This window comes from Ambystoma mexicanum, chromosome 11 (assembly GCF_040938575.1).
Source record: "Ambystoma mexicanum isolate Mex_15411 chromosome 11, UKY_AmexF1_1, whole genome shotgun sequence".
NCBI lineage: Eukaryota > Metazoa > Chordata > Amphibia > Caudata > Ambystomatidae > Ambystoma > Ambystoma mexicanum.
In genome coordinates this window covers 1,376,017,266-1,376,030,429 of record NC_090934.1, presented here as the reverse complement: position 1 = coordinate 1,376,030,429, position 13,164 = coordinate 1,376,017,266, and the positions used below count along the sequence as shown (strand labels likewise).

General features: G+C 46.5%; 1 protein-coding gene across 2 annotated transcripts in view; it reads left to right on the top strand.

Moving 5' to 3' along the window:
• USP8 (ubiquitin specific peptidase 8) overlaps nt 1–13,164 on the top strand; it is a 1,053,131-nt gene that overhangs the window by 920,447 nt on the left and 119,520 nt on the right. The window lies entirely within an intron of this gene.

Below are 13,164 nucleotides of genomic sequence, written 5' to 3'. Positions count from 1 at the left end.
CTTTTGCTTGTGTGCCGATCTGGTCCACTGGTTCTTAAGGTCTGCAGATTCACCTCTTGCATTAAAGCATAAGAGTGGTTTGTAGACCTACTGTGTGGGTGCCTTCTCTGATTGCCATCCGTGCTCATGCACGATGCACATATATTTACCACAGATGTTTCTCTGTATATTGTATGGGAAAGAGTTAACCACCCATATCCCATTGTTCATACATTATTAAATGTTGGAGCATTAAGGCTACAGGGTAGAGGAGCAGAGGACCAAAGAGCGCTGGAGTATCGCACAGCGGCACTTGGTCATACAGGGTTACACCCACACATTTACACAAGGATCCAATAGCTATTTGGAGCTTTTTGATTTGTCCACCGTTTCAGCTTAGTCTTTTTCTTATATTTTAAGTAAAAAACCTCATAGAATAGGAATGCGGAAGTCAGACTTCCATAGATTATACTTTCTTTATTCAGCTTCCAATGGTGGTGCGTTAGAAGTATTTTTAACTGTGGTAATGATATTTTGGTTTCCCTATACTCCTTGTGGCCAGATTTGTACTTTTTCAAATTCAATTTCTAGTTTATCTTCTCTTTTATAGGTTTGGAAACACAGAAGGCAGTTGAATTCTACCCGTCTTGTTACCCATCAATTAACTTCTATTTTGTTCACAGAAAATATTTTTCATCTCAAAAGCATAACCATATATTTTGACTTCCCAAACAAAAAAACTGGCTGACCTATACAATTATAGGCTTGCAAGTGTAGAACTCGTAAAACAGTTAACAGAGGCATTGTGGTATCTCCTTAGCAGGCTGTTTCTATAGTCTAACTAGTAGTTGGCCGTAGCCCCAACCACTGAGATAAGTTGATCTCTCTGCTGCCTCTGATACCGTTGATTACTATTCTCTTCTCCTCACCCTTGACCCCACCCTAGACTGGATTGGCTCCCTACTTTCCCTCCTTTCCACAGGATGCAGCACTGTCATCTCCACTCCACCCTCTTCCTTGTGAGCATTCCCCAAGCATTTTTTCATGGCCCATTCTGTTCATGATCTATACCTACACTCTTGGCAAACTTATATCTTTGGTTCCTGGAGGCACCCACAAAATCTTCGTCTTCCATTTGTTCACCCCTGGTCTTTTCTCCCATATATCCAGCTGTCTCTGCGCCATCTGCCACTGAATGTCACTTGGATGTCTCATGCTCCCTTCTTATAAGACTGAAGTTATCTACCTTCCCGCTCCAAACAACCCACTACTCCTCCCCTCCATGATATTGTTTCCCCCCTGATCTCTGCACACCACCTCCTAATGCTCTCTTTGTCAGCAAACTAAAACTCCAGCAATTCAATGCACTTTTATAGCAGCCAGGTTCAAATTTCAGAATTTTTCATAGAGTAATCCTCAACTGCTACTCTAGGGAAACTTTGATTTCCACTGTGCAATAATGTTTATTACTCTAGCCTCATCTTGGGTCTTCCTGTCTACTCTTTCACCCCCTAGATAAATGTCCAACCTTTGCAACTCAAACTCTCTACAACTTTCCATGCTTCTCACTTGCATCTGCACACCGCCTTTGCACAGGTTGACTCTCTGTGCAACCCAGATAGTTCTTCAAGTTGCTCCTCTTTGTATTCATGTCCGTGCATGGAATGCCCTCGGCCTTTATTCGGCCAACTCCATCTCCCGTTACTTCCCACCTTGGACCCTGCTATCCCAAGACATAGTCTGTCAGACCATTCACTGCTCTGGCTCCCATGTCTGCTTCTTCACCATCCTTGCACCCCACTACTGGAATGCCCTACCCCAAGAAGTCAAAATGATAGCCTCTGTTCCAGGCTTAAACTGCCCTTAAAACATTTCTTCATATTAAGGAAAGGAGCACCATATGCTACATGGGAGTCCTCTTTCTACCCTTGAACATGAGTCACTTGTTTATTGTTCTCCAATGCTGTCATCTCGCTGTTATTGTCCTCATGTACAATGTTTCTTATCAAAGCACTTGCCCTTTTGATTAATAAATACAATTCTCCATCGTGGGATCTCCATTGATATTTGCAAACACTGAAAATATCCACCCTGGATCCGAGATGTTTGAACACATTTTTATTCTAGAAAGAAATCGCTTTTTGTAAAACATTGGGGGTCATTACAACTCTGGCGGTCCCTGGAGCCAGGCGTCGGAAAAAGTCACTCCCCATTCCCATATGAGTCCCATAGGACACAATGGGAATGGGGAGGACGGATGCACCAGCACTGTGTACAACAATGCCGGTGCATCCGTCAAAGTCTGCGGGCCGGTGCCGTTCCGCCCGCCCAGACAGAACTGGTGGCTGCGACGGCACCCGCTTGCAGAAGTCCGAGTGTGACCGGCACACTCCTAATGAGGCCAATTGTACATTGGCGCCCATTGTGCAATGACGCCTGTCTGTCCAGTTGCAACTTCCAGTTTTACTCAATGAAAGCATATGAAGGGTGATTTCTTGCTCTGCTAACTCCTAGAAACTACAACACTAGAGTAACAATGCTTGGATAAGTTGTTCCATTCATGTATGTAAAGATGATTTTCGATTGTGGTGCGCAATACGTGAGACTCTCTACTAAGTGTTCACAATTCCTATGTGATATTCTTTGACATAGGGTTCTGATATAGGTCTCCCTTGAAAAGCGTCTGCTCTTAGAGCTTGGATGTGTTTCAGAATTACATTTCAATATGCCTCCTGTTAAAGTTCATTTACAAGGAATGCGCAGGTTCCTGTTTTCGCACCGCTCGGTCCGTGACCCTTAGGAGAAAAGCAATGCGCAACATATTGAAAGTGGGGCTGGGCAGTGACTCCATGCTGGAATGACTGGCAAATACAGCATCTTCTTTACTTCTAGCTTCACAACCTTCTGTCTAGAGTCTGGTAGGTGGTAGGGTTGGAGGTGACAGCCTTCCCTGGAGGGTCTCAATCCCAACTACAAACTCTTGTGCTCTTCCTTGAGTTCCGACATAGATGTCAGAAAACTGGTGGAGGATGTCTTTCAAATCCCAGGCTTGCTGCGGGGGACACATTGTTTGGAATTAACCATTCCTAGCTGGACCATAGATGTATTTATTTGCAATTCTTAAATAGTGCTACTCGACCCTGGGCCTCAAAGCGATGTTGCTGTCCATCCATCAGTAGGTGGACCATAAGTGCTGGATTATCTCACATGATTTGACAGTGTTCCTCAGATAATCCTTTTGGATACAGTAGTTGTGTTTGCTGGGGACTTGTTTCACCTCATATGGTCCTTGCTACTTAGCTGCTACTTTATTCGTGAAGGTGGGGAGAAAGACTAATATGAGGTCCCCACAGCAAATTCTCTCAGTTCTGTTCCCTGATCGTACATGCTTTTCTGTTTCTTTGAGCTGACTTGTCGGTGCTTTCAGGCCAAGGACTGGATCAGCCATAACCTCTAATGGGTGGCTTGAATGAATTCCCAAGTCTCTTTCCCAGACCGCTCTTGCCATTCCCAGCCTTCCTTCAAAATGCCCAGCACATCTCAAGGCTTCCTTCAATACACAAGCTTGAAGGGCGTGTATCCTGTAGAGGTCTGTGGTGTTGCCCTATTAGCGAAGAAGGCCAAGTGAAACTTAGTATGACTCTGACCTAGCTACCCTTAAACATGAGTGCAGGGTGGCTGAGAGGAAATGGCAGGTTTCTTCTACATCCTCTGACAAAGTGGCCTGCCGCCTGCTCCAAAGTCAATATCGGCTCCTTGTCCAAACTAACAAGAGCCCACATCGAAGCCTGCATCTCTGCGGCATCAAACCACTCAGCTGAACTCTTTAAAATTTGCAAGGAGTTGGCCAACCATGCTTCAGTCTCTACCTCTCCTGTTGCCTCCCGTGCCCTTTGCATGACCCTGGTCTCTCATTTCATCAAATAAAAACAGGACATCCTGTCCACCCTCCCTTCCTCTCCTCCTCTTCGCCCTTCTCTATCTGCTAACTCTGGCCCTCCTGCAGCTGCCCCTTCTTCTTTCTCTTCCTTTTTTCTGTTCTCCCCTGATGAGATTTCTAGACAAGTCTGATCTATGAAAGTCGTGTCAAAACATGTTCTTCCATGTTCGTCAAAAACCATCAAGCACCACATTGACACCCTTGCTCCAACTCTGACTTTTGCAACCTCTCATTTGCCTCTGGAGACTTCCCCTCCCCTCTGAAGCACTCTTGTGCACCCTCTTCGCAAGAATTCTCCAGCCGACCCCTTATGCCCGGCTACCCATCTCCCGATCCCCATCGCTCCTTTCCTGGGAAAACTCCTGGTAAAGCTGGCAATCTCGCAGCTTAATCTTCACACTGATTTTGCTGGTTGTCTTCATGACCAGCAGTCTGGCTTTAGAGCGGTCAGAACCACGGAAACTGCTCTCCTGAACAACCGTGAAGACTTGCTCTCCAACCTTGATTCTAAGATCCCTTCTGTCCTCATCCTACTTGATCTCTCCTCTGCCGTTGACACTGTCAACCATGCCATCCTGCACAACGAGCTCTGTGATAATCTGGGTATCACCGTTCAGGCCCTGGTCTGGCCGACCTCTTTCTTCCCTGACCGACTCTCCCAGGTCCAACTTGGGTCCTTCCTTTCCTCCATTTCACTCTCTACCTGTGGTGTTCCCTAGGGGTCTAACCTCTCTCCCTGGCTTTTCAACCAATATGTGGCAGCCCTTGCCCATGCATTGCTGCTCTCCGTTTTAACTTTCAGTGCTATGCAGATGACAATTAGCTCATTTACAGGCTTACCTCTGCCATCTCTTCTCCTTCCCTCATCTCTGATTGTCTGCTATTCAGGAGTGGTTTGCCGCCAATGATCTCTGCCACAATGCCAGTAAAACAGAGATTCTCCTCATTGGCACACCTGCACCCTCCTTTCCTATCACGCTCTGGCCAGCCTCCCTTGGCCCTCTTCCTGCTCCCAACTGTGAGGCTAAGAACCTCTGGGTCATCTTCAACTCCACACTTTTCTTCTCACATCTCCAACATCTCTAAAAAGGCAAGCTACCAACTGCACCTCTTCAGAGGTATTCGTCCTTTCCTCTCCTTCCCCCAGAAGCTTACTGTCTGTAGAGCTCTGATTCTCTGTAGGCTGGACTACTGCAACAGCCTCTTTCTAAATCTGCCTGCGTCTACTCTCCGCAACTCCATCCAGAACAGGACTGCAAGACTTGTCCATGGCCTCAACCCTTGGATCGTATCTCTCCAGCCCTGAAATCTCTTTGTTGACTCCCAGTGGCTGCAAGGATTAAATTCAAGACCCTTTGCATTGTCCATAAGCCTTTCTGGGGCCTGGGTCCAAAATACCTTCAACTCTCCCATCCGTAAAAACCTTCCCACTTGAGCTCTCCGCTCCTCCGCCTCCAACTCCCTCACGGTCAGTCGCTTCTCCAAGCAACCAGTTGGGGGTAGATCTTTCCTCTGCCAGGGCCTTCCTCTGCAACAGCCTCCCTGCCACTCTGAAACTTGAGGAGAACCATCTCTGGTTCCGGAAGCACCTCAAGACCTTCCCCTTTGCTTCCTCTCCCCTGCGGATCTGGCTGCTTCAGCACCGTGCACCTGGCTACCCTCTGATTTCTGGCCCAGGTCCCTGCCAACCCAGCCACACACCCGCACTGTCTACTGGCAACCCTTGCCCTTGGGTCTGTATCTGTAACCCTGCAGTCCACTTACTTGCACTTATCAGACATCCCTTGTCTGTGCTTCAAAGATTTCACTTACCACCTTGCTGGCTGCACTACCAGTTTTTGTTGTTTTTATTCCTAGCTCGGCACTTCTCACTTCCCCCTTCCCTCTCCCCTGCACTTGGCGTTCTCAATGTCACTGGGCCTAGTAAGATCGTTATTTTGTCCTCCCTTGCCTTGTCACGCTCTGAAACACTTGTGTATGGGCGCATACAAATAGAATATATCATATCAGTAGCAGCTCATCCCAGTTCTGTCACTCTTTATCGACCATTTTCTGAAGAAAGTTCTTCATTGTTTGATTTTAGTGCTAGACCAGCCTGTTGCTTTGGGGGTTATTGATGGATGTGCTCTGGTTATCGACCTTCAGAGCATTCTTAAGGTCTTGCATGAGCCGGCACTTGAAGGGAGTTCCCTGACCTGTAATTATTTCTTAGGGAAAACCTACTCTGGAGAAGTAGGGAATGAGGTGTTTGAGAAAATGCTTGACATTGTTGGATCTCATGGAGAAGGCCTCATGGTTCTGTATTCCATTATACAATTTTCCCTCGAGCGTGAGCTGTACATGCAGGAAGGACCAGGACAGCAGCTGCTCAATTGAACAATAGTGGAACTGAGGAGAGATAATGAATATTCAGTACTTGGACAGGGTTCCAGTGCTCCCACAACCTTGTTGTGCAGGCCTCTTGCCGACCCCAGACTCGTCAAGGTGGATGGTCTGGCAAATAATCACACTGGTCAAAGACACACTGAGGCTGACGGGCAGATACTGACATTTCACGAGATGAAATTGATGCATCAGGTGCGACACACCGAGAGGAAACATGGGTATTCGTCTTTTCCTGAAACCATAGCAGGCCTCATGCACAGTTGGGCTTTGTCTTCTTGTAGATAGCTGGGCTTGTGCAAAGAAACTTGGAGTGAAACCTTGCAGTACCATAAGTAAAGCTGCCACTGGTCAATTGTATGTTTCCTATGCAGATTCTTTATGTCCTTACCCCCTCCATCAATCGCTTTTTAATGTTACTGGTATATCTTAGGCGCTAAGTACTTCAGAAGCTAAAGAGCAATGGATGCGGCTGGGCCATGCATGGCCGAAGTAGTTCTCTGGTCCAGTCCTCTGCAGTAGTGACCTTGCTTGCAAAGTAAAAACATCCGGCTATTGTATAGGAGCCAGGTTTATTTACTTATTGGAGATTTATAAGTGCGAACTGTATCCTTCGTCCTCTTATTGGCATACACATTTCATAAGTTTGTCTTCTGTTGCTAGTCCTTCTTTGTAGTAGCAAAGTAGCCTCTCGACTTGTCCTGTAAACTTCCCAACCCTTAGGTGGTAAGGTGAAAGTAGTTTGCTGACTGCTGTTGCGAAATATTGAGAACAGGCTCTATTGATTCTAATTGATTTAAAAACTTCCTCTGGTAATGTGAAAGTTAGTAAGTATATTGCCATTCTCTTGAGTACGACAGTGGCTAATCAACATTTTAGTCACTTTGTGACTCTCTGTACATACAGTATGTCCACCATTGAGCAGTTCTATGCATGGTTTGCTCTAAAGGTCTGTGTCTACCTATCTATGAATCTTGGACTGCTCACAAGATTGGGTTTTACTTAGATCAGTGGCATCCACAAGTCATCCCCGGATAACCGCTATCAAGATCTTCAGAGAACCATGGAGATCTCCATATGATCCTTGATTTATCTTATGTGGTGTAAAAAAAAAAAAGATTCCATTATAGCATTCAATTCTTGTCCTTCAAACTCCGAACAATGCCCACACTAGCCTTTGGATGGTTTTTCTCTGAATCCTCGAGCAGTAAAACAGTGACCCTCTTGGTAGCATTAACTTCAGGCATTGGGATCCACAGAGTCTAACTTAGTTGGACCCCATTTCTGTGGAGTCATACATAATATTCTACCTAGCCGCAGTGGCTCCTTGTTCTATACCAGAACCACACACCATCAATTTAATTTGAATGGATTGTGTCCTCCCACGTACTCCTCATCTTTAGATAGATATCCTTCCAGCTTCAGCTACTTTGGAATTTTTTTTGACGGAGGGTGCTGTGTGTCGATGCAGTCGACGGGATATCCCTCGAGGGCTTCCATCCCATGGTCGACATCATCCTCGTTATATAAAGCACAAGCAGTGCCTGTTGGCTTCAGTTGCATTGTTTTCCACGAGGGCTAACTTTTCGAGAAAGACGGAGTGCTTCAGTTCTTGTCAGAACTGCGATAGAGTATGATGACTTTGTCTCAAAATCCATCAACACCGAAGACTGTGTCAAACAAATTTCAAAAGTCTGACTGCAGCACCAAGATGTTCCTCACAGATCCTCACTTAGTGTGTCTGTGTTGCCTCAGCGTGGAGCATAGGAGGGCGGACTGTGAGGCCTTTCAGTCCATGGTAAGCACTGCAAGGGCGTAAAGGGAAATTAGTGGTGGGTAGGCCCCCAACTAAAATCCCCCTCGACGACTCTGTCGAAAAAACAATTGTCAGATGAGTTGAGAGATCTCTCCTCGAAGGAAAAGATCGAAGAAACATTCACGCTCCAGGAGCGGGTCGCACCATTCTTAGTCCTCATCAAGGAAATCGAAGAAAAGGTGATATATATTTCGCCTTCTACTTCTTCTGAATCTTTTCCTGAGAGAAGTATAATCTGTCCAACCAAATCCTCCGCTCCAGCTCAGTGTGAGGAATTCAGACAGGAAATGCTTAAAATGGCCAAAAAGGACGCTCTGACCCCTCAAAACCGAAAGAAAAAAAGACATGCTCCTGTCGAGCCATCGGAAGCCAATAGAGAACAAGCTTAGGCCAAATCCTGCTGGAGAACCGTCCAGGGCTCCACATGATGAAAAACTCCATCGAGTCGACGGTCAAGACCTTCGAGGGTTCCATCAACACCTAAATCGACGCATAAGTCATCAAAGTCATTGACTCCATTAGCATTGAAACCATAAACACCATTGATGCTTTTGCCCTCAAAAACACCAGTAATTGCAAAGGAAGTAGAAAAATCATACAAACCTTGGCCAAGAAGGATTGTTTCAAATCGTCAAATCACCCAAGCTTGAGTTTGGCAAGCCAGACCCGGCAGAACATGTTGATGCCTCTTATAGGCAGCTTATGAGTAGGGTTATTGATTTCCTGGAATGATGCAGACCTGCACCACCATTCGAGCAAGATGACCTAACAGACATTCTTGACAAAGGTGCACAGAAGGATCCTGTACTTCCTTTTCATGTTGCCCTTCAACAAAGGGTAATGGCAAATTGGGAGGTTCCAGAATCTAGTCCAGAGGTTAATAAGAACCTAACCAAATAAAGGCCTTAAAGTAGCGATCCTAGGTACTTATTTAAGTACAAAACACCAGAGAGCCTAGTGGTTCAAGCAGCATTGTCTATATCTAAACAGGCTGCATACCCAACCATCCCATCAGACAGGGATAAGCGCTTCGACGCTTAGGCTAGAAAGGTATTTTCTGCCAGGAGCATGGCTCTCGACTCTGCAAATGCCAATTGTTCCCTAGCAAAGTTTACATTTACCCTGTGGGACTGTGTAGCAATGGCGGCTGATCATATTCCCAAAGGGGAAGAAGGAGACAGCTTCCTAAATATTGTAAGAGACAGTAAGGAGGCTATGTGTGAGTCTCTTGAATCAGGGCTGGACATCAGCATAGCCATGGCGGCAAGCACTGTAATATGCAGATTTGCGTGGTTGAGGCAGTCAGATTTTGCACCAGATGTGCAGGCTAGGCTCCTCAACATGCCCTTTGACAGCACTGAGCTGTTTGACAGCAAGGCTCCCTTCTCTTGGTCCCTTGCTGCTGCTATCAGGCAGCCACAGCCATCTCACCCCAGTGAACCATCTTGGAGGAGTAGGTCCTTTCGCTTCTACTCAGTTGGAAGAGTGAGAGAACTTGCAGGTCAAAGGGACCAAAGAAGATTCCCTCATGGTGGATGAGGGAGAGGTGCAAATTCCGCCCAAGAAGCGGCTACCTTACCATCAGCCGCCTCAAAACCTCTCTGAGGCCTTAGCCCACAAGAACCCAGTGGGAGGCAGACTCTCATGGCATCTGAAAGAATGACAGGTATTACTTCAGATGTTTGGGCATTAGAAACTGTATCCCAGGGTTACTGCCTTTCCTTTTTAAAAAGGCCTCAGGATCAACTACCAGAGAGCTATTCACCCAATGTTCCGGATCTGTTCCTTTTTCAGGAAGTTTTGTGCATGCTAGTGAAAGGTGCTATAGAACCAATACCTGTGACGGAGAGGAACAAAGGCTGGTACTCTCCCTATTTCCTATTCCCCAATAAGGACAGAGGATTGAGACCCACCCTGATCTTGAGATGCTTGGACAAGTTCCAGATGGTCACCCTTTCCCAGATCCTTAAGGCCCTCCAGCTCCAGGATTGGATGGTGTCATTGGACCTTCAGGGTGCTTACTTTCATGTGACAATCTATCACAAGCACAGAAAGTACCTGAGGTTCGCCGTTGCTGGTTCTCATTATCAGTTTCGAGTTTGGCCGTTTGGGCTGACCTGCGCCCTGAGGTTTTTCGCCAAGTTGATGACGGTTGTGACAGCGAGTTTCAGGAGAAGGGGGGGGGATTCATGTCTACCCATACCTGGACGATTGACTGATCAGGGCTCGTTCTCCCGTACAGTTCCTGGAACATCTCAGCAAAACCTCTCCCTCTATCTACAGACTGGGCTTCTACCTCAGTTACAAGAAGTCCCACATGATACCATCTCAAAGACTCCAATTCATTGGAGCCGTATTGGATGCATCCTTGGGAAAAGCCTCGCCACCCGAGGTGAGGGCTCAACACATTCTGCAGATGGTCGTCAAGTCCCAGAGTGCTCAGCGTCTTCCAGGCCTTCGAGAGTCCTCGGCCTCATGGCATCCTGCATTTTCTTGGTGTCACCGGCTCGCCTGAGAATGGGATCCCTTCAATGGGCTCTCAGGACACAGTGGTCTCAATTCTCGGGCAAGATGTCCAACCTTTTTCAGGTCCTGAACAGGGTTGCACAGGATCTCCTGCGGTGGGCCTGAGAGAACAATATTCTGAAGGTAGAACCTTTTTGGCAGCCATGGCCAGAGATAATGGTAGTTACGGACGCCTCACTCATGGGGTGAGGAACCCATGCGAATGATCTGTCAATCAGCTGTCATTGGTCTCCATCGGAGTCCAAACTGCACTTCAATCTTTTAGAGCCGAGGGCGATCAGACTTGCGCTGAATGCCTTTCTGCCCTCTGCACAGGGAAAGAATGTCCTGATAATGATGGACAACACAGTGGCCATGTACTACCTCGAGAAAAGAGGAGGCGTAGGTTCACTAACACTGTGCAGAGAGGCGATGCAGCTCTGGTTCTGGGCATTTCAAGAAGGAATCTGTCTATCAGCGGTTCACCTAGCCAGAGAGAACACAGCGGCGGACGCTCTGACAAGGCAGAGCACAGTCTCCCATGAGTGAGGAACTCTAGTTCAGGAAGTCCTTCAAGAGATCTTCTCCCTTTGGGGAACCTCTCAAGTGGATCTGGTTGCGACCAGTGTCAACCGGAAGAGCAAACTGTTTTGCTCCAGGGAATTTCTCCCAAGAGGAGCTCTAGGAGACGTGTTCATAATGGACTGGAGTTTCCACTCCTGTACGCATTTCCTCCAGTCCCTGTCATTCCTCACGTAATCGGGAGGTTGAGAAAGTTTGGGAAATCCATGATCCTATTTGCTTCGGATTGGGCCAGGAGGACGTGGTAGCAAGACCTTCTGGACATGTTCACCTGCTCTCCAAATCGTCTTCCACAATGAGAGGATCTTCTCTCGTGAGAGGGGGGTCGGGTTCTCCATCCAGAGGTCAAGACACTCAACCTTCACAAATGGTTTCTGAGAGATTGGTATATAAGGATTGGGACCTCCCGGATGATGGATGATGTAATGGAGATTTTGCTTTCGGCCAGAAGGCCAGCAACTAAGTCTTTGTACCGCTGCCGTTGGAACACATTCTGTAGCTGGTTCAGGGACATGAATGTGGATCCTTTTCAGTGCAATACACCTATGGTGGTCTTTTTGGTTACACGTGGCAAATCTGGGGCTCCAGATTGGAACACTCAAAGTTTATTTGGCAGCGCTTTCAATCTTCAAGCGCACATCTGAAGAGGTATCTTATTTCAAGATGCTGTTAATCATTCAGTTCCTTAAAGGGCTCACTAATATGTTCCCACCAACACCTTTTCAGCCGCTCCATACATGCCCATTAAGGTTAATAACATTTAAAACCATTCCATTAATTGCATTGACAGCAGCCAGCAGGGTGAGTTGCAGGCCTTATCTAATAAGCCTTAATTTACTATTTTTCATAAAGACAAGCTTGTCCTTAGGGTTAAATCTTCTTTTTTGCCAGAAGCTCTATCGGATTTTCATTTATCCCCAAAAAATGTTTACTACCAACATTTTATCCACCTCCTCATCCTAGCAAGGAAGAAGAAAGACTACATAGGCTCGATCCCAGAAGGGCTTTGAGCTTTTATATCTCACAGATGGAGAAAATATGACCGCATGACCAGCTTTTCATCGGGTACAGTGGACATAAACTGGGACTTCCAGCTACAAAACAAACTTTGTCCAGGTGGGTAATTCTTGCTATTACAGAATGGCTGGAAAAGATCCCCCTGAAGGCCTGAGAGCTCATTCCCCAATGGGCATGGCGACATATTCTGCTCTGCAAAGAAGGGTGCATATAAAAGACATTTGTGCAGCAGCCACTTGGTCTACCATTCACAAACGTACAAAGCATTACAGTTTGGATTCATCCTCTATCCAAGAAGGAGGATTTGGGAAAGCTGTGCTATATTCAATCCATGACAAATCTTAAATCTGAAAATGCATACTCCCTCCTCCAAAACATAACACTGCTTTGGGAGTCTATCTAAAGATGAGTAATACGTGGGAGGGCACAATCCATTCGAAGAACAAGTTACCTACCCCTGGTAACGTTCTTTCGATTGGATGTTCCTCCCATGTATTCCTCATCGCCCCTCCCAACCTACCCTACTGTAGAATTTCCAGGCATTACTCTTTATGTTCTTTCAGAGTCTGGTACTGTCTGGGACTCACTGACGCTGGTATTCTATAAGAGGATGGCATAAAAACAGAACTGAAGCCAGCAGGCGCTGTGCGGGCTATATATACAGGCAATGACATTGACCCTGGGATCGAAGCCCTTGAGGGACATCGAGTCGACCGCAGCAACACAGCAACCTCTGCCAAAAAACATTTTCAGAAGCAGCTGATGCTAGAAGGATATCTATCTAAAGATGAGGAATACGTGGGAGGAACATCCAATCGAAAGAACGCTGTCAGGGGTAAGTAACTTGTTCTACTATTTTTTGTTTTTTTAAATGTACCTGCCCAATCAAAACATTTGGAGGAGAAAGGACTTCACAAGCAGCATGCCACATTTACAATGAGAT